This window comes from Danio rerio, chromosome 13 (assembly GCF_049306965.1).
Source record: "Danio rerio strain Tuebingen ecotype United States chromosome 13, GRCz12tu, whole genome shotgun sequence".
Lineage (NCBI taxonomy): Eukaryota > Metazoa > Chordata > Actinopteri > Cypriniformes > Danionidae > Danio > Danio rerio.
The window spans coordinates 50405444-50432679 of NC_133188.1; the positions used below are offsets into that span (position 1 = coordinate 50405444).

At 35.2% G+C, this 27236-nt stretch overlaps 1 protein-coding gene across 6 annotated transcripts in view; it reads left to right on the forward strand.

Annotated features, from left to right (window-relative positions):
• Window positions 1–2230: 2230 nt before the first annotated feature.
• The window catches only part of tmem63ba (transmembrane protein 63Ba), an 80928-nt gene continuing 55922 nt past the window's right edge, over window positions 2231–27236 (forward strand). For all 6 annotated transcript variants that reach the window (XR_012388939.1, XR_012388941.1, XR_012388940.1 and 3 more), the window contains exon 1: window positions 2231–2499. The gene's annotated coding sequence lies outside the window, so the exon portion shown is untranslated. The remainder of the gene's footprint in view (window positions 2500–27236) is intronic.

Genomic DNA, 27236 nt, shown 5'->3' on the forward strand with positions numbered 1-27236 from the left:
AATAGGAGTGTTGACAAAAAGATGAATTTGTAGATATTTTTAGTGTTTTGAGATGCAGTTGTAGGAGACACATGTAGAATATACACTCTGTCCTCTCCATATGCACCTGACTCTTTCATATAAACACTATGTTTCTTGGAAAACATATAGCAAATGCTAAACTAACTTAGACTTGACATCAGTTCACCTTTATTTGTATAGCGCTTTTACAATGTAGATTGTGTCAAGGCAGCTTCTCATAGGAGATCATAGTAAATTGAAACAGTGTAGTTCAGTTTTCAGTGTTGAAGTTCAGTTCAGTTTAGCTCAGTTCAGTGTGGTTTAATAATCACTACTGAGAGTCCAAACACTGAAGAGCAAATTCATCGATGCGTAGCTCTACCTATCCCAAACCATGCAAGCAAGTGGCGACAGCGGTGAGGAAAAAACTTCACCAATTGGCAAAAGTGAAGAATTAAAAAACCTTGAGAGAAACCAGGCTCATTTGGGCACGACCATTTCTCCTCTTGCCAAACATCTTGTGCAGAGCTGCAGTCTAGGCGCCGGAGGCTTGAGAAAGCTGGACCTCAGTGAAGACTTTTCTGTCCCTGGAGCGTCACAGGAATCAGTTTCAAGCTCTCCACTCCTCCATGACCACCACAGCAGCTGCTCAGGATACGGTCTGGTCCAGGACATGGAAACCTTGGGATCATCTTGTCGCTGGTCTTGGATCGAATCAGTGGCGCTTCATAGTCTGAGGGTCTCGGGATGAGTATCCCCAGGTGGAAATAGAGAATAAAGAGAATAATTAGCGTACCTACAGTTCAAAGTGTATATAAGTGAGATCAAGAAACCTGTGTGGAGCACATTCATGTATCATACCACTAAGTGATGCATTGAGTGTTTGTTGTACTAAACAGATAGGTCTTAATCTAGTTTTGAACTGCGAGAGTGTGTCTGAGCCTCGGATGTTATCAGGAAGGCTATTTTATAGTTTAGGAGCCATAAATGAGAAGGCTCGACCTCCTTTACTTGACTTTGCTATTCTAGGTACTACCAGAAGCCCTGAGTTTTGAGATCTTAAAGAGCGAGTTGGATAGTAGTGAGACAGAAGTTTGGTTAGATAAACAGGAGCTCGATTATTTAAAGCTTTATAGGTAAGAAGTAATATTTTTAAATCAATACGAAACTTAACAGGCAGCCAGTGTAAGGAGGATAAAATTGGGGTGATATGATCATATTTTCTAGACCTGGTAAGAACTCTGGCAGCTGCATTTTGTACTAGCTGAAGTTTGTTAATAGAGGATGCTGGGCAGCAGCAAACAGAGCATAACAGTAATCCAGCCTAGAAGTCATAAAAGCATGAACTAGCTTTCCTGCATCTGAGATGGATAGCACACTTTGTAACTTAGCAAAATTTCTCAGATGTAAAAAGGCAGTTTTTGTGACATGGGATATATGATTTTCAAAAGCTAAATTGTTGTCTAATATAACACCCAGATCTTTTATAGTAGAGCTAAAGCTAACTCTGTATCCCTCTAATTGCAGGTTTAACAACCAAATGGATGCTTAAGTCTTTTTAACTGATTATGTTTGAATTACATCACAACATCAATGCTGTAATAGAAACCGTATGAAATTGAAATTAAACACATAAACCTTTCTAAAGCTAAAAAACACTAGCTGTGCATATCCTGGGACCCAAAGATAAATATTGTATTTTTTGTTGCTTACTTTTGTTGCTTGATTTCCTACATCCTTTGGGTTAAAAAATCTACAATTTAGTGTTTTTACTATTGGCTTTTATTTTATATGTAATAATAATAGTAAAGAAAAAACATTTAAAAAGCAAAAATTTACATATCTCTCTCCTTCCCATAAAATGTCCTCTTTTGTATTCTGGCCATTTTAAATGCAGTGTAAGAAGTGGTTCATAGCATGCCACGATGCCAGCCAATCAAATTACATATCACCAGAAAGCCCAGGATGTCCTCTGCACAGTACAACAGCACTAAACAAAGTAGCTCAAAAAATCAAAGAAAATTCATGGAACACAAGGTCCACTACAGGGGACACAAGCCAACGGGTCAGGATCATTTTCAACTGCCACCAGGGGGCAACATCGCTTAGTTGAACGAATGTGACCGAGCAAGTCCGACTAAACCCGACTAGCCCTCGAATGAGAGCAAGAGCTTTCGAAAACAGAAGCGAACAAATCCGTAAAGGGCCGATCTTGGACGACGCCCCAGCTGAGAAACAGTTCGTGGGTTGCCTATCAACCGCTCATACACCGGCCCGACCCATCACAACCATGCTAGGGCTTGTTGAGTGTGCCAGTGTCGTACAGATGACACGCTAACTGAATGATGGACTAATCATCGGCATTTTGTTTTTCCCGAACACTATTAAAACCATCCCGAAAAAATCCCGATCTGGAATTCTGAGAATATTACGGATATTGCGGGGACGTTATAGAAGTAGCTAGCCGAGAGCTACTTTGGCTTTGACCACTGCGGGCAGGTGAGTTAGTTTAACTAGTACAATCCGATGTAACTAGTTTGAGCATTGTCAGTCTGATTATCGTGATGGTTATATTGAGCTGAGGTAAACATGATACCAATGTTCAATTATTTAAGCAGGTTGATGGGAAATCATGCCACCTTAGAGGCTAACCTTTCGGCTAGGCACATTAGCTCTACGTTAGCCAACTAAGTATTTAACTTTATCTTAGAGTATTGTTCTGGTTAGTCGGTACATAAATCTCTATTATTTATATTTATTGACTACGCGATGTCACTTACAATCAGTCTGTAGCGTACTAGGTTAGTTTGAGGTCTAATTCATGGTTAGATTAGCCTCATCTTGATTTAGCTGCAGCTGTTTTTTTAAAGTCTACTTAAATATTCATGTTTTTTTCAGTGGTTATTATTGGGTTAGAGATATGTGAGGTGATATGTGGCATATCTAATCTGCAGATTAGTGTCAATCCTCTTTAATATCATGTCAGATTATGTTATATTCTAGTGACACATATTCTGATCCCATCTCATTATAATATCACTTGTCCTTTCTAAAACAGAAACCATACTAAAGGTGATCTGGTGTTGCTTTTTGTTGAATTGTAGCTTTTATAATAAAAACAAATGCTATTTCAAATATCAATAACATTTTTAATAAAATAATAAAAAAAATAATTCAACAATAAACTACTGTAGTATGATATAATAGTATATGTGTATAATATTAATAGCTAGTATGCTATTAGTACTAGATCTTTAAGCATAATAGTCCCTCACACTGAAATCTTAAAGATGTAAAATCTCAATAACCGAAAGTTGCTTTGTGTACTTATAAGTGACTTCAATATTTTACAACAGGTTATGTTATATTCTAGTGTCACATATACTGATCCCTCTGACTATAACATCACTTGTCCATTCTAAAACAGAAACCATTTATACTAAAGGTAATTTCATTTTCAATTTTCAAAGGTGTTTCATTTTGGTCAATTTAAGCTTTTAAAATTAATACAATGCAGATTTTCCTAAATTTGCGAAACGTGGCAAAAGAAATCAATGTAAAATAACTAAAAATAAACTAACTCACTCACTTTGAAATATAAAAATAAAACCTTTAATAAAATAATGTTTCGTTAAAAAGAAATAATTTATACTATATATATACTTTAATAAAGTACTGTAGTATGATATATTAGTATATGTGTATAATATTAGCTAGTATATACTACTAGTACTAGATATTTAAAAATAATAGTCCCTTACAAGATGTACAATCTCAATAATCGAAAGTTGTTTTGTGTACTTATAGTTACCTCAGTATTTTACAACAGATTATGTTATATTCTAGTGTCACATATACTGGTCCATCTCATTATAATATCACTTGTCCTTTCTAAAACAGAAACCATACTAAAGGTGATCTGGTGTTTCTTTTTGTTGAATTTTAGCTTTTAGAATAAAAACAAATGCTATTTCTAATATCAATAACATTTTAAATTAAATAATAAAAAAATAATTCAACAATAAACTACTGTAGTATGATATAATAGTATATGTGTATAATATTAATAGCTAGTATGCTATTAGTACTAGATCTTTAAGCATAATAGTCCCTCACACTGAAATCTTAAAGATGTAAAATCTCAATAACCGAAAGTTGCTTTGTGTACTAATAAGCGACTTCAATATTTTACAACAGGTTATGTTATATTCTAGTGTCACATATACTGATCCCTCTGACTATAACATCACTTGTCCATTCTAAAACAGAAACCATTTATACTAAAGGTAATTTAATTTTCAATTTTCAAAGGTGTTTCATTTTGGTCAATTTAAGCTTTTAAAATTAATACAATGCAGATTTTCTTAAATTTGCGAAACGTGGCAAAAGAAATCAATGTAAAATAACTAAAAATAAACTAACTCACTCACTTTGAAATATAAAAATAAAACCTTTAATAAAATAATGTTTCGTTAAAAAGAAATAATTTATACTATATATATACTTTAATAAAGTACTGTAGTATGATATATTAGTATATGTGTATAATATTAGCTAGTGTATATACTACTAGTACTAGATCTTTAAACATAATAGTCCCTTACAAGATGTACAATCTCAATAATCGAAAGTTGTTTTGTGTACTTATAGTTACCTCAGTATTTTACAACAGATTATGTTATATTCTAGTGTCACATATACTGGTCCATCTCATTATAATACCACTTGTCCTTTCTAAAACAGAAACCATTCATACTTAAGGTATTTCTTTTTGTTGAATTTGAGCTTTTAGATTTTTTTGTCTCGAATTTGCAAGATGTGGCAAAAAAAAATCTAAGTAAAATAACAAAAAATAAACTAACTCACTTAGTTTGATACATAAAAATAAAATAATGTTTAATTAAAAAGAAATAATTTAGCAATAAAGTACTGTATTATGATATAATATTATATGTGTATAATTAGCTAGTATATACCATTTGTTCTAGGTCCTTGTGCATAAAAGCCCCTCACACTGTAATCTTAAAGATGTAAAATCTCAAAATAGTTGTTTTTATTTACTCATTTATTTAAGTGACTTCAATATTTTAAGTCAATGGTAGGTTTCATGTTTTGCACATCACTTTTTTTTATTAACATTTTTAGGGGGTTTTAACCATTGGTTTTGTAGGATAGTGGAGATTATAGACAGGAAAGTGTGGAGACCAGAGAAGGGGGGGGGGATCGGCAAAGAACATCAAGGCAAGATTCGAACTGAGGTTGCCGTGAGCACCTCTGTGCTGTATGTTGGCGCACATTACCACTAGGCTATTGGTGCCGTCACAATCACTTTTAACATATTGTTATGTCTTGGATTTAGTTCGTTGGAATTTTAGTTGCACCATTTTATGTACAGTGGTCCCTCACTATAACGCGGTTCACCTTTTGTGGTCTTGCAGTTTCGTAAAATTTTTTTTGTGCAATTTTACTTAAATTTTTTCTTAAAGTGCATCGTGTTCTGCATTCTGATTGGCTGTAGACCATTGTCAATCAATCTCCTCTGTGTACAGTACAGAATGTGTTCAGCTTGCCAAATTAACATAAATCATTGATCGCTAGCCTTGTGAGTTTCAAAAAGGATGCAAAAAGGTTTGTAACTGTCCGCAGCAAGAACATCGTAAAGGAGGTCGCACACCGGATGCACCACGCAACACCATGCATTTTAGAATTGTAAACATAGGTTTATATCAGGGTACGCACACCGGCGCTGCAAGTTAGCGGCTGTCTGGAGTGCCCAGCTACGACTCGGGACTCTGTTCTTATTTCTGCCGCTCCACAGAGACCATCTGAATAATTTCATTATTGATATCATGCGAATGTACATGTACGGTGTGTGTTACTTCCAACTGTCATGTGCATGGTGCATCTGGTGTACGACCCCCTTAAGGATGGAGTCTGTTTTAGTTTTGTGGATCAGTGACTGCAGGAAAAAGAACATTACGCTGGAAGCCAACTTTATCAAAAGCTAAAAAGCTACATGAACCTTTTGCTGTCAGCGATGAATGTTTCCATCTGACCATAGGTTTTGATCTTTGGTTTTATTCTATAATACTGGACTTATCTTTTTATGAAAGTTTGAACTTTAAGATTGTCTAAACGAGAGAAAAGTGTGAAAATGTTAATGCCTCTCTGAAAAAAGTGTATAAAGTGTGTAGTGAAGGGTTTTAAAGCCTTAAAACATCTATAAAAATTGTAAAAAATAAAGCTGGCTACTTTGCATTATTTTTAGAACGTAGGTCCCACAAATAACAAGGACCACTGTAAATTAAAACTTATCAAAACCTTCAGTTCACCAAGTTTGATTGTCTTCTGCCAAATTACTCTTTTCTTTCTGTTATAGTAGCAGAAGGTTGCTCAAGGTTTTCAGCTCTCTGATCCTTGAGTCTGGCCTCTGGTAAAGCTTAGTGCAATGAAAATCAATATATTGAGCTCATTGGTGTCTCTGAGATGGCTCCCAGAAATTGGATACAGTTTTAAAAACGGTTTCAGTGCATTTCAAAAAGGATGAAGGCTTCATTTCAAGTTTAATATCCTCTCTGGAGTCACAGTGTGGTCTGTCCTTTGGGCTTGGCTGGATTTTATGAAACTGAGGAGAATGTTATTATATCTTACAAAGCTCCTTTCAGCCTGGTCTTGTTCAGCAAAGCAACAACTGCTCCTGGGGCTCACCATATGTTTGGTCTGTCACACTGCACTTCCTGTTCCCTCCCTGATTCCAATGTGTACATTTTGCATGGTATAGCTAACAAGATTTGAGTTTAGTAATGCTAGTCTCTGGTTTTGGTGTGGTTTATTGGTTACTAAATTGGTTTTAAATGGCCAGAAGTGATTTTGAGAGGCAAGGGTGACAGACTAACCATTCTAAAACCATCCTAACTCTTATTTTTTCACACTTGTTTAGTGTGAAGTCACGCGTAGTGGCTTCCGGGTCCAAGTGCTGTATCAAAATGTATGGGGAGACTTATCAAATGGTAATAATAAACTTTTACAAAGCTGTGTTATACTTTTGAAAAAACACAATCACAAATTATATATATATATATATATATATATATATATATATATATATATATATATATATATATATATATATATATATATGATTAGTTTTTTATTAATTGTTAATATTTTGGTATTTGTGATGCAGCTAGTCCAGAAACCATTATGATTTTATATAAAATTCACTTTAATGTGTGATAGGAATAAAAAGTGTCCAAAAATGAAGATTTTCTCAATTCAAACGAGTTGTGGCTTAGACCCGGAAACAGTACTCCATACGTCACCAATATGTCACGACTTAACAAGCGGATTCAGTGCTAGCAATGTGTTTGGCAGATTTTGGGAACATAAATATAAAGTAATATTTGTGAATCGATTTTAATAATTGCATGTGCAGTACGGAAGGAACATCCCACTCTTCATGGGGGCCCCCGGTTTTGAAATGAAGTATGTTAAAATCTTAATGGTTATTGGAAGATTTTACAACATATGATTGAACATTTATAAAAGAGCTGTATGATTAATTTGGGCTTTTTGGCATTGGTCTGGGCCCTTTAATTCCTCGGGGCTCTAAGCCAGTGAGGGTTCTGAAAGTGGGGGTCGGGACTCCTTGAGGGGTCACGGAACAATGAGGGGGGTGATTTCCAAAAATCTACTTATTATTATTAGACCATAAGAATTACCATATTTTATCCATAACCAATGAAGAGAAAAATATAGTTACTATAGTAGCTTATTTACTTGTTCTATTGGATTGCGACCCCTGGGGTAAATACATTATATTAAAGACAGCAATAGCGTCAGATGCAGCAGATTGATTTTATAACACCAGGTTAAACTTTCTGGCCCATTTACAGCACTGAAATACATTAAAAAAAATTAAACGAAGAATAGACTTCGGTCTATTGGTGTGTGTGTGCGCCATTGCATGCAAGTTTTCTGTATTTATAACCACCTCAGGGGATATTGGGGGTCGCGAGTCACTGGTATTGTTATTTTAACTGTCGCATGCTGAAAAGTTTGGGAACCCCTGCTCTAAGCAGCTGTTTACCTCGCTTATTGGTTAAGTCTGTCCCTGTTTTTACCATAAATTTCACCTTTTTTTAACAGTGTCGTTGACAACGATTAATGTGTGTTGATTTTGGAACTGATGCACAAAAGTGACAGTTTTTAACCAGTGTGAATAATATTAAATATATTCAGTTCTGGTTTCATAAATTAAAACATCTTTTATCATTTTATCAAACAAAATCTTTAATCATTTTGTTTGTTTATTAATTTGTTCCAATTTTATTTGTGTGTTTCATACCGTGCGTGTGCATCCCCATGTGTGTTTTAGATGGGCTTTAGGTAACATTTTTTAGAAGGTGTTTTAGGTACAGTAACATTTTTAGGAGGGTTTTAGGTAACATGAATGCGGCAGTGCGTGCGTTTGTGTGATATTAGTGCAGCCATCAGCTGTTATCTGTCTGTCTAGACTGATCATTGGACATTTAAATGCTTCTGATGAGAAAGAATCCATCTGCTGAAACATGAGATACTACAGCAGATGATTACATTCACTAACACAAAGTGCGTAAACACAAAGGTATATGAAAATGTCGATGGCAGGCATTCAGCACTAAGTCATTGGTAGATATAGAAAGCGATACTGCAGTAAAAAATGGCGGATTGGACCAGGGGGGGCCAAGTCGGAGCACTCACTCTGGTTCCCCTGGACCCTGCGCTGGTTGGAGAAATTCCAAATTGAGCCAAAACAATCGATTGCAATTGGCTTAAGATTGGCCATCCAAATTCGGGACATTGCAACCTGCAGAACCTGGGAAGTTAAGAAAAATGGAGGATTAATTGTAGTTAATGCAATGCACAAGTATTAAGATTCCTGCTAATGTCTTGTGAATTGGTATCGACCTTGGAAATGAATGACATTATAATATGTTATTTGTTCCGCTGTTAGCACGGTGAAATGTTGCCAGTATTACTTCACTCTTGTAATGTGGTTAATGATCGACAGTTTCTTTTCACCTTGAGGCCAACAACCTCTCGAAAGGACTGATTATCAGAATGATTTGCCTGGCCTTTTTTTTTACCAAAGGCAAACTCTGAAGTGTTGTCCAACAGAGCATGAAGGTGGTGTGTTTGTAGAACGGTGTTTGTGGTGTAGAAATGCCTTGTTTATTTGTGTATTCTGTTTTTACAGGTATTAGTAGTTGTTTGAGTTGATACAAGGTCATTGATTCATGTGATTTAGGTCTTCGTTTGGTAGCAAACATTGATACAGAAACTGGAAATGTGATTATAAAAAACAACAGGAGTGAATTCTACTTAAAGGTAGAGTGAGTTATGTAAAGTGTCGTTATAGCAAATTTCTGAAACTAAAACCTGTAGAAAGCAGTATAGGACACAGTAATGTGGGTAATTTCATTATATTATTGAGACCATAAACTTAATTGGATTATGCAGATGCCAAAATTCCAAAAAAAAAAAAAAACTTTCTATTGTAATATTTTATTTTATAAACACACATCTCCAGAAAAATAATATTGTAATCAGTGTTTTGACGTATTTTATTTGTCTTTATTCAATTTGTGCATATTTTTAGTTTTATTTGATCAAATATTTTGTCCAAGAAGGCAATTTCTTAGAACTTGCTAATTTAAACATATTACTGTAAAGAGTGTGTTCTGTTATCAGTATTTTTATAAAGGTAAACAGCATAGAAAACATGTGATGAAGATTTTGTGGATTTGTGGTCTTAATGTTTAAATCAGGTTCATCCTTTTGTTAACGGTCTTGACAGTTGTAAAAAAACAAATGAGTATTTATCGAAAACGGTAAAACTGAACACAGATGGTTATCTTTGGCTAATTTCTATTCAGATTTCTGAATTTCTGGTGATAGAATTTCTGGAATCTCATGAAATTTTGAAGGTCTAACCTAGACATTAAAGTTCATGGAATTTTCTTTCTTTTCTTCTTTTTTCTTTTCTTCTTTTTTCTTTTCTTCTTTTTTTCCTCCTTTTCCCTTTCTTTCTTTTTTCTTTTCTTTTTCTTTTTCTTTCTTTCTTATTTTTTCCTTTCTTTATTCATTTTTTCTTTTCTTTAAATTTTCTTTCTTTTTTCTTTCTTTACTTTCTATTTAATATTTTTTTCTTTATATATTTATTTTTTCTTTCGATTTTCTTTTCTTTTTCTTGATTCATTTTTTTTCTTTGTTCTTTTAATTTATTATTTTCTTTCTTTCTTTCTTTACTTTCTTTTTTCTTCCTTTTTTCTTTCTTTCTTAATTAATTTCCAGCAGACTCTCAGCAGAAAATGAACCCACACTGAACTGAACTAAACTAAACTGAACTAAACTCTGTAAACTGAACTGACACTTTTTCAATTTATTATAACCTTCTATGTTAAGCTGCTTTAACACAATTGTCAAATCGCTATAAAAATAAAGATGAATTGAATTGAATTATAAAAATGTAATTTTCTATGTTGTTTTTATTGCATTTTTTCACATGTTTTGCTTGTTATAGTTAGTCTATTTTTCCGTGAAAACGTATCCTTTAACTGCTTGTCACCAGCAGTCACATGGGTCAAATGCAGTCACCAGGCTGAACCTGCTTATACTGTCTGTGGCTGTTTTTTTATTAGTTTTTTGCCTGATCATCATGGAAATTAAGGATTTTTTTTTATTTGGTTTTGAGTGGGAACCCATTCATACATGTGATTTATGGCCAATTTGATTCAAACTTACACTCATAGACTTGAAAGGAGGCTAATACTTAATTCTGATATTAGCAAAAACTGAAGGTGTTGTAAACTCGTGTTGTATAGATTAATTATGTGACCTGTTGGCTTGAGATGTTGAACCTTGGCTGACACTGCAGCTGATGTTAAAGATCATGTGAGTTTTGCTGAGCCCAGTCTAATGAAGTGTGCATGAACGAGGTCAGTGAGGCTGTGTGTGTGCGTGTGTGCTTCTCAGTAGCAGCAGCACTGGAGAAATGTTACATAATATTTCTCCTTACATTCATAGTTCTTTATCAAATAGATGCCAATGTTCAATAATTCAATATGTGATAAGGAACATGCACAATATTGATATTGTTACTTTCAAATACAGTGAATAATTATTTATTATTTAAACATTTAGAGGTGTTCATAACTGCTTGGAGTCTTAACTGGTTATCTTAATAGTCAATCATAATGCTAATCTGGCCTAGTATGCTGAAATATGGATTGATTATTCACTATTTATCAGGGTTCATACACATTTTTTCTACTAAAATTTCATGACTTTTCCAGAACTTTTAAGTCAATCTTCATTTCCAATTGATTCATGTAATGTCTACATTTACATGGTAAATAATAAGAAAAACAATGACGTTCAAATTTATTACAGCATATAATAAAACACGCAACAATCTGTTTAAATTAGTTTTTTTTTTTATCTATGTAAAATTGATTTTGATCATGCTTAAACAGCACTAACAATGTGAGAGCAAGTATTTGGCCAAGGACAGAAAAGAAGTAAAGACAACTAACCTATATTCAAATTAGGGCAACACAATATATCGTTTCAGCATCGATATCGCAATGTGTGCATCCACAAGTCTCATCGCAGAATATGCAGTGTTAATGTGGGATTATAGTTTAATGTAGAGTTTAATCATAATGGATTAAAAGTTTATCGTCTGCATGCATTTTTAAAGAGTTAGTTCACCATAAAGCTACTTACTATTTTCATCACATCCTTCAAACATTCTTTTTTAAGTAGAACACTAAATGAAGACAATTTAATTACTCCCATAGTATTGAAACAAGAGAAGTGTGAGTAAATAGTGAGTACATTTTAATCTTTGAGAGAACTGTTCCTTTAAGGCCTGTGACTGTGTGAACATTTCAATATTTCAGAGTTTAAAACATCTGGCCTGAAGGAATGTCTCGGTAACTTTAATAAAGAATAAAGAATATACAATTAAGACTATGCAGTGTTGATTATTCAATATCTGTACCTGAATAGTGAATACCTGAAAATATCTGGGATGATAACCGCGTTCAAGGTATACCGCGGTTTCAAAAGTAACGACAAATTACTTATTTAAAACCGCCAAATTTTTCTGTAATACCATTCCTAAGGTATGTTTAAGATTTTTTTTTTTTTTGTTTTTTTATGACAACAGTATCTCCAGCAGAAAAGATCTCCAAAGATGCAGTTATAAATTGTACAGAAATCTGTGTTTTTAAAACAAATGAAAACAGCAGAAGTCAATAATTCATTTGATATATTTAGCCTGACATGTTTACTGCTCCAAAATATTTTAAATGTTTCTCAAAGTAAAATATATTGTGTACAAAGGGAAAATGTTTTGTTTTTACCCAGAAAAAAAAATATATATATATTTTATATTTTAAAAAGAATATATTTTAGAGCAGTAATCTCAAAACTGTCATACTGTGAAACCTTGATATTTATATCTAAGTTTATCACACCATCAGAATCTTATACGGCTCATGCCTACCTGAAAACTATCATTCACTTTTATCTTTACTATGTTTTATTTATCTATGCTTGTAAGTTATTTGTTATCTATTCAAGATTCACTCCTCTAAAAAATCCCCCCCCCTTCCCAATCAATCCAAATAAACCTGTGTAAATCATCTGGTGAAATTATATTCACATCACAATAGGGCTGGGCGATTTAGCAAAAAAAAAATAATAATCTAGGTTTTTTATAAAGTTTGACCGATTCCCGATTTCGATTTTTTAAAAAATTGTGTTACAAGTCTTCTCAAAACATTACAACAACATGACTGAAGAAACATTCTCTTTAAAAGTAACTTGAAAAACCATCTGGTTTAGGAACATTGTATTTTTAATGGCCATGTCATACAAAAATCGGTCAAGGTGTAAATAAATGTAAAACAAATTCACGAGTTAAAAAATAGTGTTGCTGAAGATTTGAATAAGAAATATTTGTGTAAATATTGCACTTGCAGGAATACAGAGGTATTTTTGCTAGTTTTGCTGAGCCTATAGGAAAGATTGGCTGTCAGCTCGGCTTTGGCTTTGTCTTCTGATTGAATGACAGGTTGTAAAGCTGCTGCCGTTTTCTTAAAAAGATACAGTGGAAGAAAAGGACTGAACATGGAAACTGTAAAGCCTAATTTAACCCAATGTGTGAAGTTGTGGACGTATAGCAGGAGCAAATACAAGTACCAGATGTGTGTCTAATATAAATTAATATATTTAATCTATTTTTCTTTTTCCCTCTTTTAAATACCGATCATTAGATGCGCTTTGCTCCACTCTCTGTATTATGCTGACTGATCTGTCTGGTTTTCAACTAGGTCCGCTAAATGACGTCATGGGGGCGGGTACTTTCATTTTCACTGCTACAGGCCCTCACTTCTACTCGTGTTCAAACCAAAAGATCGGCGCGGTTTTTCACATGGCAGGCTTTTATGTTCTTCATACATGTTGAGATCGAGTTTATCGACTTGATGAGGGAATGTCTTGACAATCCACACAGACGTACAACAAGTAAAATCCTACATGACTTCACGCTTTAACAGGCAGTCAAGCAGGTCACACACCAGAAGCACTGCGACAAGGCGCGGACATGAAAGTTTAAACTATCACACACCAAACGCGCACATGCACATGATATTTAACATGAAACTAATCAGATGGCGCTCTGTGGGCCGGCTGAAATATGAACTGCTTCGTGAATCGTGGCTGGGCGGTGCCGGTGTGTGTATAGAACCTGTTTAGAATTCTAAAATCCATGGCGAGGATATACAGAGAGTGAACCCAAGCGCATTGGTGCCATTATAATGTATTAAATATATAAAATTTTTTAAAAATCGCGATTTCTCGATTTCATTTAAAATTAAATCATCTTAAAACGTAAATTCGAATTAAACGAAAAAATCTGAAAAATCGCCCAGCCCTACATCACAATATATATCACAGAAATATAAAATATGGTAATGTCAGATTTTTCCATTAGCGCGCAGCCCTAATTCAAGTATACAGATATTTGTTAAACTAATTTCTATGACTTTTCCAAAACCTTATGGGTTTTTATATTTTTTCAAAACTTTTCCAGGCCTGGAAAATGGCATGTCAAAATTCCATGACTTTTCCAGGTTTTCCATGACTGCATAAACCATGATTTATATGGGTTTTTTACAATTAACACTGTGGAATTAGGCTCTAGTTAAACCTAGCTAAACCCATGAAGAAAACTACAAAAGCTTGTATTATGTGATGTTAATTTCTCATAATGTGTTAAAATTATTGTTGTAATCTAATGAGAAGTTACAGTAGGGGTGTAACGATACACTCAGCTCACGATACGATGTGTATCACGATATAATGTTCACGATTCGATATGTATCACGATATTTGGAATAAAAATTGAAAATTTAACTGAAATGCAAATTTTACCAAGTAAACTATTTTTTATGTATTTCTTTTGTTTCAACTTGTTAAACTGAACCTTCTTTAAGAAAATAATTTAAACAGGCCTGTCTCTGGAAAATAAAACAATTTAAAAACTTCTTAAAAAATATTATTGAAATGACAGAGACAAAATTAAGGAACAATATAAGTAAAGGTGCAAAAAAAAAAAAAAGCTTTCTATTCAATTGAATTTAACAGTAAGAGCTTAAGGCTTTGCTTGGTCACTTGTGTTTTTTCTGTGTTCAAAAAAAATCCACATTTCCAGGTAATCAGCAGTTCTATAAGATAATCCTGAACTTATGTGTATCTGTCTGAGAGGTTTTTATGGATGGCTGTCTTCATGTTGGGCATGATGAGTGACAGGGAGGCCGTCTTTTCATTACACAGGACAGTCGTGACTCTTTTCAGCAGTTTAGGCAGGTTTACTATTTCTTCGGCGTCGCTGATGTCGGCGCTATCAAGTGTATCATGTTGACGTGCATTTTTGTGTACCTCTGTACTCAAAAGGGTTAATGCTCGTCGTATTCATAACTCTAAAATGCGATATGATTGTTTAAATAATGTGTACGTTTTCGGTTTCATTTCCACTGCTAAGTGCTGTTTATACTTCCCACGCGGCTCCTGAAAGATCACTCTGTTCCACAAACTGAATGTTGTTTACTACTTTATTAGTCACAACCTGCAGGTTCTGTTCACTGAAGCAGACGCGGGCGTATGGCAAGCCGTTTTAGCATTTAAACCTTTGTTCTGACTATCCATAAATATATTTAATTCATATTTTATTAAATTCCTTTAGAGATATCTCTAATTATATTTTGACTAGTCAAATTATAATTATGACTAGTCAAAATATAATTAGAGATATCTCTAAATATATTTATGGATAGTCAGATCAAAGGTTTAAATGCTAAAACGGCTTGCCATACGCGCGCGTCTATCATCCGCCCTCTGTAGTAACAGCTCACGTCTTGTGTGATTTTGCGGCGGCCAATACATCATTATATGAAGACAGAATGATATTTTAGGGTGAATTGTACCTTATAAATACAGTATGTGACTCTTTCAACACCATTAGAAGGTATCCATGTCACTGTGCAAAGTATGTAAATCACTGTGAAGACTTTAAAACTTAGGATGTTTGACCCAGTATGCGTGTCAAAAAGCGGACGAGTCTAAAGCAATGACTGGACAACCGAAATGTTGCCAGACGTCTGATTTTGAGAGGATGGGCCATCCTCTATTTCAACTCCACTCATCTTGGTCTGCTAACATTACTGCTGCTGCAATCTGAACTCACGTGCAACAGCAGGTGGAACGTAGCTTACGTGCAAACAGCTCAACTAATAAGAGAAAACGGACGTCATATCGTAATCAAATCGTCATAACGCCACGATGCATATCGAGACATTTTTGCATCGCAATAAATCGTACAACGATAAATCGTTACACCCCTAAGTTACAGTATAATTGTTTTTTTACATGGAGTAAATAACTAATTACATTGTTATATTTTTAAACCAATATTAACATTGTAACTATAGAGGGATGGATGGATGGATAGATAGATAGATAGACTTGCTCATTTTTTTATTTTAATCTATTAATTAGCATTAGCTAGCACACTATTGAGACTTTATTGTAAGGTGTTAGGAGTACTTTATTCCTTTGCAATTTAATTTGGTGAAACGTGGGATCACTCTGAACTTTGGATGGGTTCATGCTTAACCAGCATGGCAATGTCGATGATGACAATTATCAAATGATAATCGAAAATATTAGGAAAAAATAAATATGATCAACACACATTTAACCATCTTCTAAAATAAATAAATAAAAAAACATCCAGACATTTAAACAAAAGTAAGTTATTATTCCTAGTAAGGTAACCTCAGCAGCTTAGGTCAGTATCGTGCTAATACCATATTGACCTTATTCTGCAATGCAGAAGTTTTAGAACTTCCGATTCAGTCGCCGCCTGGAGAAGTGACTAATAAATGTCAGAAAATGGTCAAGTGCTTTCATTCATTCATTTTCCTTCACCTTAGTCCCTCATTTATTAGGGGTCGCCACAGCAGAATGAACCGACAACTATTCCAGCATATGTTTTACGCATAGACTGTAAAATATATGGACGGAGTATTCGTGACGTCACCCATAGGTTTCTAAAGAGTGCAAAAGAAGCCACAAGTAGGCGCGGCCAACTGTCGCCATTTTGTTCGCGCGTCATCACACCCACGGCGGGAAACCTAACAAGGGCAAAGAGGCAGAGAGTGAGCGGAGCTACAGACTCGTGCTGGCATTTAGCTTGGACCTGGTTCAGACACACTTTACTTTGGGAGAACGCTTAATACTTTATCACCTGCGACTCGTTTGTATTCTGACCACTTGTGCTTGGTTGTATACTATATCAATAAAGTGTTTTGACACTGTTGTAATTCATTGAGCCACTAAACATTGTTCTTATGACGTTTTTCAACGGGAGGAAAATGCGAATTACTTCCAAACACTTCAGATATAGTCTGTGTTAGTTAATGTAAGACTATTGATGAAATCCAGCATAACACTGTATGACAACACTTCAGATGACTGTTCTAGAGCCTACAGCTAATCAATCTGACAGATTCTGGAGTGCATTACAGCTCTAAATACAAATATAAACGATAAATGATCTTAAATAAGACATATACATGTATAGAGATGGTATATAAGTATATAACTTTACTCACATGGGAAACGGAGGCCACGTGAATGGTTTGTGAGCACAATTAAGTGTAGGAAACAAGTCCAAAAGGCAGTTGACTGTGTAAAGCCACATAATACAACACAGAAATACGATAAATTTGCAGAGTTCAGTGGCTAATCTGCAGGATTCAGCTGAGGTGACGTGACGGCGACCAGCGAGACCTAGCTGTCACTCAAGTGGCAACGGTGTGTTCAATTGAAATTTGCTTTATTTTGGAGCCAGGAGCGGCCAGGACTAGCGGAATTTTGGATGAATTGCAGTTTTAGTTACTTCCGTATTGTCTTCCTGAGGGAGAGCGGGAGGTTGCCGCTTGGTTTTACGCAGCGGTTGCCCTTCCAGTTGCAACCTAGTACTGGAAAACACCCATACACTCACATTCACACCCACACTCATACACTATGGCGAATTTAGTTCATCCAATTCACCTATTATGCATTTGTTTGGACTGTGGGGGAAACCGAAGTAACACAGGGAGAACATGCAAACTCCTCACAGAAATGCCAACTGACCCACCCCGGACTCTATTCAGCGACCTTTTTGCGGTGAGGCGACAGTGCTAACCACTGAGCCACCGTGCCACCCAAGTGTGATCATGACTATAAATAAAAAGGTGAATAATTAGTTTGCAACATCAAGCAGCATAACATTGTTTTTAACGTCTAAAAATCAATGGAATTGATGAGACCGGATGTCTCAAGCCAAATAGATTCCAATGGCTGCATCCGCACGTAAGTCAAGATTAAGGTCAATACTGTTATCAAAGCTTCAGCAAGTGATTCCAACAAGAACATTTTATATCATTATCATTATCAACAGATCAGAAGCAGACCTGAATTGAGTTTCTCTCCATTTCATGATAGACCATTATAGAGATTGTGAGCAAAATAAATAATTGAATACATCAAGCAAATCATCTGTGATCTCTAGTAGCGTTGTCAAACTTGTCGATGTCAGAACTTTCAGTTCGGGTTCAGAGCTTGACAAGTGTCAGCATGTTGCGACACTTTTTGTGGTTGTTTTCCAGTGAGCTGTTCAGAATCAGTTCTCTCATTGATCTATTGTTGACCACATTTTCCAGACGTCTCAAAAACAGGCGAAAGGGCAACAGTCTATCAGCGCTCAACCTTACGACATCCTATATCAACATTACGCATTCAAAGGTTGGTCAAGAGGAGACTGACTATATATTGAGTCTGTCAGCTGCTCTACAGTATGTGTTTTCAATACAGCAGTGGCAGGAAATCACAAGATCTGTCCATGCTGATTCAGGCCTAATTGAACGTAAATAAAGAAGGGCTCTCACTGAATGCCTCTCTATATAATGTATCATTTGCAACCTGATGCTTTTATTAGAGCTTGGCTGTCACAAGATTGTAACATTTGCTGTCATGCGCTGTTTGTTTTCATGACTCGGCATTAGTGTTGAGTTCAGAAGAACAGCAGCAGGGTGGATGTCCCGGCCATCTGTCCCAAAGCCTCCTAGGGAACCTAGTCTGACGACTACAGGCGAGATGGAAAGTATGACTGCTGCCAGAGGCAATGCTAAAACTCTTGCTGTTAATTAAATGTGCTTAACATGAGTGGGTGGCCACCGAATAAAGCAATATGCCATCAGACGCTGTGAATTTAACACAACAGTGCTGAAAGGAGTATTAAAAAAATCATGCTCAAGTTAAAGTACAATTACTTGCCAAGCAATGTAGTGCAAGTAGAGTAAAAGTACAGTTGAAGTCAGAATTATTCACCCTCCTGTGAATAGTTTTTTTCTGATATTTCCTAAATGATTGACAGATTCAGGATTTTTTTTTCACAGTATTTCCTATATTTTTTTCTTCTAGAGAAAGTCTTATTTGTTTTATTTAAGCTCTAATTAAAGCAGTTTTTAATTTTTTTAAAACCATTTTAAGGTCCATATTATTAGCCCCCTTTTAATTTTTTTTTATTGTGTACAGAACAAATTATCATTATTCAATATTTACATAATTAACCTAGTTAAGCCTTTACATTAGTTGACCAGGAGCCACAATATACAGGGCCACTGTTAAGATTAACCACAATAAAGTGAAGGTTTCTCATTTGCCTGTTTTTAAGCCCTGTCTCTGAGTATTTCAAGAGAGTTTAACACATTTGGGGACAAGAAATTATGACTTTTGGAGGCGTAAAAAAGATTCATTGCATTTAATTATTTATACAGTGAAGATGATATAGTGTGAATTTACATTTACAAAACATGCGTTTCTTAGAATTTCTTTTGTATTGTTTCATGTCCAAATATCTGCATTTCAACCCAAAACAAGATTATTTTGCTCACCGCAGATTGTTTAGCTTGTTTTAAGGAAAATGTCACTTAATTTTGACTTAATATTTCTGAAAGTGGGGGAAAAAAAAAAAAAAAAAATATATATATATATATATATATATATATATATATATATATATAAATTATTTTTTTTGACTAAAAACAAGACAAGGCAACTCTAAGTAATTTGCATTGTGATTACTCAGTTTCTGTGCCTAAATGCTTGTTAGACTTGTTAAACGTCAAATAGAGAATTCAAACCATCTGGTGGAACTGCATTCATATAATCAAATATCGCAATGTCAGATTTTTTTAATATCGTGGAGACCTAATACCTGAAGTTTTTTTAAGCCATTTTAAGGTCAATATTATATACCCCCTTATTTTTTTTTATTGTGTACAGAACAAACCATCATTATATAATTATTTACGTAATTACCCTAGTTAAGCCTTTAAATGTCACTTTAAGCTGAATACTACTATCTTGAAAAACTATCTAGTCAAATATTATGTACTGTCATTAGGGCTGCAAGATATAAGAAAAATTTTACATTGTGATATTTTATTGTTCTGTGATTATATATTGCGATATGAATAGCCAGATGACATGAATAGCTCTGTTCGGAATGAAATCCTTAATTTAGGGTGCTTTCACACCTGTGAAATTATTAATTTGTTCTGAAATGGGGATTAAAGTTGTTACATTGTTGCCCTTTGTTCTTGGTGCGGTTCGCTTTCACATGACAAAATTTCTTGACAGACCAAAATAGCTAAAACAACTCACATGCGAGTAAACTCTCCTCACATTGGTCAGAGTTTCACGGTTTATTTATTTATTTTAGTCCTGCTCAGCTGTCACGGGCCGGGTGGTGGTTTGTTGGTGTTTGACAGGGTGCATGCAATGTGTCTAAAGAGCGAGGAGGGATGGGGTGGGGAGGGGTGAGAAGGGTGTGCGATGTATTTGAAGACTGGGAGGGAGATGCGTGATTACTGGGAGATTATCACTTGTTTGCGGGCATCCTGGAGTCTCTGTGCATTTGTGGGAGATTCCCAGAACTTCCGGGAGACTTGGGAGGTCTGGAACGACCTTCCGCCCTACTTGCAATTCTCTCTTCAGATACCCGTATGCATATCCATAAATCACTGTGATATATAGCCGGGCTCGGATCATATCGCTTTCTCACTACAATCAATCCGCTTCAGAGTTCGTTTCAATCGAGCCGAGACCACCTCATTCAGGTGATCTCAGACCGATTGTTTTGGTGTGGATCCGAGTGCGATTGCTAGATACACATATGCCAAACGAACTGGGCAAACGAGACCCTAAACTTAACCCTAAGGTTCCGAAACAAAAGTCTAGGTGCGAAAGCACCCTTAGATTAATTGGAACAATCTTGTAGCAACGTAAATCAAACAAATGGGGTCGATGGAGTAGCATGCAAAATTATTTTGTTAGTAACCTGGTTCAAAGGCTTCTGGTGAACTGTATGTCGTTACAAAACCAGAGCATTTAAGGACTGTTTTCTTTATAAATCAATGATCTTCACTGCCTAAATGATATACGCTAAAGTGGGTCCCAGACTGTACAAGAAGCACTCCATTAAATGACATTTTTTCACGCCGTGTCTTTTGAAATATTTTAATTTAATTTACTCCAGTATTTCCAATGGCATTTCTGCGCTTGCCTGCTGATTCTGTCAGGCGCATGCGTGTAAATCTCGGTTTGCGCTTCAACAACTAAATGAATGCTGAAGTATATTTAACTGGTTATATTTTAATTACATTACAGCATCTATGCTGTAAAAGGAACCGTATAAAATTTTTAAAAATCACATTAATCGATCACCAGAAGTTTATCGGTATGGGAAGAAATAGCTCTATACCCTATTGCAATTCTAAGTAAGATAAAAGAAAAGTGAAATCAATGGTCAGATATTCAGGTATAGTAATACAAGCCAATATTATCATGGGATTTTTCCCCCCTATAATGACGATGATGACAAAAATGGATGTGTTTTCAATCCGTTGTTACAAGAAGCACTATTTCATGTATTGCGGTAAATGGTGGCAGTGCAAGGCTGATACATTAGTTCTGGGGCCTCATGTACGAAGACTTGCGTGGAAATCTTACTAAAACATTGCGTACGCACAAAGCTGTAAATGTGCGTACGCAGAAAAAAATTCAGATGTATGAAACGAATCTCACGCATATTCTTTTGTACATCCGAATGAACGTGAAACTGAGCGCAACATGCACGAGCACAAAACCCCTCCCTGCCTCCTCCCCCGTATGAATATGCTAATGACTATGCTAATGGCAAAACCTAACGAAAAAGCAATGGCAAAAGCAAGCAAAAAGAGAAACTTTGAACAGAATGTGAATTGGAGGTGCTGCTTTCGGAGGTAGACTGGAGAAAAGCGGTGTTATTTGCAAGTTTGATCTCCGGAATTAACAACAAAAGAAAAAAATAGAGTGGGAGAGTTTAGCTGATGCAGTTAACACAGTTGGGTCTGAACATCGCACTGAGTGCATTAAAAAAAAGAAATAGTGTGATTTATATCTGTAAAATGTTGCAGCGGCCTTAACAGTCTCAGTGGCGCAACTCGGAAGACGCATGTGATCATGTATTGACACGTTCGAGCATGAACTCGGCTCGAATCCAGCGTCTGATGAACTCTTTCTTCTTTTTTCCCGCTACATATCAGATTTTGCCTATTTATCACGAGAAAGACAAGTAGGAATCTTTAATAAGTCTGTGCATCATATTTTATTTGCACATTTATTGAATGGAAATGTTTCTGATTCATGCATGCAAATTCATCTTCAGATAGTGTCTTTATAGCAATGTGCGTGCAGTAGATAGCTCAGATTACATTGGGAAAACAGGCGACCGCTGCAAATTGTGCTTTAATGTTTAGCTGGTCAACTGTATGGTATGGAAACTTTATATACCTGCTAGATGAACCCGTCTCATACAGCTGCCATTGCAAGGCTCAGACACTTTGTAGAGAGGAATTTAACACAACTGCCTCTAGGAGTCGCCAATGAAAATAAAACAGACTCGCACAAAAAATGTGCGTTCGCCAGCCATAAAGCTGCCGTGAAGCTGCGCACATTCCCACGTTCAGTTCATTGTTAGTAAATCCAAACGTGAGCGATTCTGAGCGTGAAACCTGGCGTACGCAAAGTTTTTGTGCGTACGCAGCGTTGATACATGAGGCCCCAGATCTTTTGTACCTTTAAATAAATATCGATGCATGGCTACACTGATAATATATCGCAGGCACAGAAATATCTCTATAAATCACCAAATCGATATTTTGTCCCACCCCCATATGAATAATCAAATATAATGTAAAATAACACTGTACATTCTTCATTGCTGATTAACTGTAACTGCAGTTCAACATTGCAGATCCTGCGATGTGACTATTGCGAATACACACATTGCGCTATCAATTCTGAAATGATATAATGTGCAGCCCTTACTGTCATCACGGCATAGATAAAATAAATCAGTTATTAGAAATGAGTTATTAAAACTATTATGGCTAGAAATGTGTTGAATATATCTTCATTCTGTTAAAAAAGAAATGAGGGAAAATATATAGGAGGGCTAATTATTTAGGAGGGATAATAATCCTGAGTTTAACTGTATGTGTTCTAAATACTACTTAGTATAGACCTTTATTACTTTAGCCTACTCAAGTGTAGTGAGTATTGCACTTTGAAAGGTTGATGCATTAACATGTGGAGCGAAATCTGCGTGACCTAATGGGCAAGTGTCATGCTGTGCCGATATGTTAATGCTTAGAGTATGCACTTTAAACCCTGACTAACAAGCCACAAGTGTCCATCAGGTGAGGCTGCAAACCGAGCTTGTGCAACATCGATAAATAATTTAGACAATCACTACGTGCACTACAGAATGTTACGTTTTCAAGTACATGCATAAACTGCATTTGAATATGTAACATTCTGTATTGCATTTAGTGATTGTCAGAAGTCGGAATGAAATCAAAATTCAAAAGGACTGATCTAGTGGATGTGTGTCACGATAGAGGAAACAAAGGATAATCTTAACTTTCGTTTTGTGGTAACTTTAATGCCATTTGGTGATTTCAGACATCATACAGTATAGGGCTGCACAATTTTGTTTTAGCACCGATATCACAATGTGCGAGTCTGCAATAGTCACATTGCAGGGATCTGAAATGTAGTCTGGATTATGGTTGACCAGACATTAGTTAACAACATAGTAAATACATTTTAAACTTTAAACTTAGAGTGAAAGTTTATTTTTGCACGTGTGACTGTAATAATTTGAAGCAAATTTAAGCTAATAAGGCGCAATAATGTTGTAGCTTAAATATGAATTTTATACAATTAAATTCTCAAAACAAGCCAGTGTTATAATAATACATTACTTTTCAAGAAGGTGAGTAAACGTTCCTTTTAAAGCGATTAGTTGACTTAAAGTGAGTAAACGCATTGATTTTAAAGTGATTGGTTGACTTTTATATAAAAAAATGGGTAAATCAGTTGATATTAAAGCAGTTATTTGATTATTTTTATTATTACTGATATTAATATTATTATACATTATTATACAGGGATTATTTAATTCTTGCTTCTGAATAATCATAAATCAAAATCATAAATCATTGTTTATTTGCACCTTTTGTCTTTTGTATTTACCTTGGCTTGTTTTTTTTATTATTTTATTTTAATCAGAATCATATCAATCGATCTAAAATTATGAATTCTTTACAAGCTATTCAAATCATATGGTAAAATTGCATTTATATTGCTATATATATTGCAGTAAATGAAAGTATGTCCGTTTTTTTCCAGTATCATGCAGCCCTAATACAGAAAAAATCTGTTAATAAACTGTTTCCATATTTTGTGCTTCACGTTTTTTCGATTTATTCATGGTTGTGAATTGCATTATGGGATGTTGCTGTGTCGATTTTTGATGTTAAAAAAATTACTTCTACAGTTTAACAAAATGACTTTTATTGATATTTTAGCAGTTTAAAATAATATAAAGTATAAGAAATAATATTTAGAGAAATAAGTCTGTAAAATGAACTGACAGTTTATTACAAGGTTTTTGTAGCGTAATATACAACACCAAACCAGACAATATATCACTTTAAACTATTGTTAATATTGTTAAAAAAAGTCACTTTTTCAAACTTTTCAAAGTAAAAGTTGTTGGAAGAAAGAACAAGATCCCATAATGCAATTCAAAAGCATAAATAAACCAGGAAAAAATAAAAAGCAAAAACAAAAACCACAAAATACGCAATATATGCCATAGTCATTCATAAAAGCAGTTTTTAAATATTTAGAGGAGAAAGTTGGTGCTAATCGGTCTAATCTCATGCTTCAAAAGTTGATATATTTCACTGCTATTGTATAGCTCAAATCTGTCATTTCTGCACACACACACACACACACACACTACTGCTTGCTCAAACTACTTACTAAAAATGAGTTGAATCAACACACATCTTGAGTTTTTTTGAGACAACTTAATTGTTTTATGTTCAATCCACTTAAATGTATAAAAACAATTAAGTTAACTTAATTGATTTGTGTTGGGACAACATGAAGAAATTGTGTGGAAGTCAGCATTTTGCACATTGTAGTACATACAGTACATGTTACAATGAACTGTTGCTTGTTGGAGATGCTAGAAAGGGAAATGTAAACAGTGGCATTTTCGAGGGCGCACTTTATGATGCATCGAAAGTAAATTGGTGTCAAAGATGATTCTAACTGACCTCACCTTCAGCTGGCTTGGCACACAGTTTGGTTTGTTATGTAACCCAGCGTGTGACTTTCTCTCCCCCATCACCCTTATAGGCCATATTTATTTTCCATTGGAAAGTTCAAGATTCCTGCTGTCACGCTTAACATAAACTTGGTTCTGACATTAGTCCACACTGGATAGTCATTGTGTGTTTATATGCTTTTGCAAATTCCCTGTGCAACATAAGCATATGTAAATGAACTATTAAACTCACTTACCATAGCAAAGCAGACATCAGTTCAGATTAACCTACTTAATTTTGAGTGAATATTTAGCAGTGTTAATTAATATTCAGCTTTTATTCATATTTTATCAGTGTTATGTTTTATTTCTATATTGGTTGGTAGTTAGGGCGGTGCTTTGGCTCAGTTGTTAGCACTGTTGCATCACAGCAAGAAGGTCACTGGTTTGATTCCCAGGTGGACTAGTTGGCATTTCTGTTTGGAGTTTGCATGTTCTCCCCATGTTGCCGTGGGTTTCCTCCGGGTGCTCCGAGTTCCCCCACAGTCCAAAGACATGCGCTATAAGTTAATTGGATCAACTAAATTGGCTGTAGTGCATATGGGTGTGTGTGTAAATGTGAAAGTGTTTCCCAGTACTGGGTTACAGCTGGAAGCGCATCCGCTGCGTTAAACATATGCTTGAATACTTGGCGGTTCATTCCACTGTGGTGACCCCTGATAAATAAGAAACTAAGCCGAAGGAAAATGAATGAATGGTTGGTATTTAACTATAGCCGAAATGAAATGTTTCTTTTTAATATTTAATAACTTTATCGTTATATTTTAAGGAGTGAAAATGATTGTATGATTTGGAATTTTAGTTGTAACTATTATACCCCAGAAGGTGAGTTTATTTTCACAGATTTAACAATCACTTTATTTTCCCATCCTCAGGTAATATGTGTAGTTTTATTATTTTATAATAAAGCTTTTTGGACTGGTCAAACACATTGCAAAATAATCAAAATTTAGCTTTTTTTTATGTGTTAGCAATATTTGTCTATACCACTCTTTGTCATTGGAAATAAACAATGGATCCTTTCATTATTCATTATTCTTTATTAATATAGCGTATGACTATTACATATCCATAAATTACTGTGATATAGCCGGGCTCGGGTCGTATCGCTTTCTCGCTACAATTAATCCGCCCCAGAGTTTGTTTCAATTAAGCCGAGACCACCTCATTCAAGCGATCTCTGAGCGATTGTTTTGCCGCGGATCCAGCAGTTGGTGGTTTCACATATGCTAAACAAACCGCGCTATCTGGGCAAATGAGACAGGTTCCGAAACAAAAGTCAAAGTGTGAAAGCACCCCTAGAGCGCAGTGAATGGGAGAATACAACAAACACTTGTTTGCATTCCTATTTGCTTAAATAAAAAACCTCAACTCAATGACAGTGTTATCAAGAGTTTCAGAAAAAGTATATATATAGGGTTCTCAACTGTCCGCCACATTCTGTTTTTATGCACCATGTTTGTCATATAGTTATCTGTAGCTCAAGTGACGGCATTCTGTATTTAGCTTTTTGCTTGTACGGTGGCTCTGAACTGTCAAAACACCTCTTAAATCGCTTTTTCAAATGCAAAAAGTGAAATTGAGTTGAATTTTTTTTTATGATGGATGAAAGTTGCGAGGAAGTGCAGCAATAACATTGATACAACGTGAGGTTGGATTTACTTTTTAACATGCAAAAAATACGGACGAAAAATTCTGATTCAGTGCGCAATAAGCTTTACATTTACTGTCCCGCCTATTGACGCTGCATTGGAAACACCTCACAAAAGCAGTAATTTTGTTTTTTTAATTTGATGCAAAACCTGTCTAATACAAAGTAGGCTTGTCAAAAGTATCGAGTTCGGTATCAATC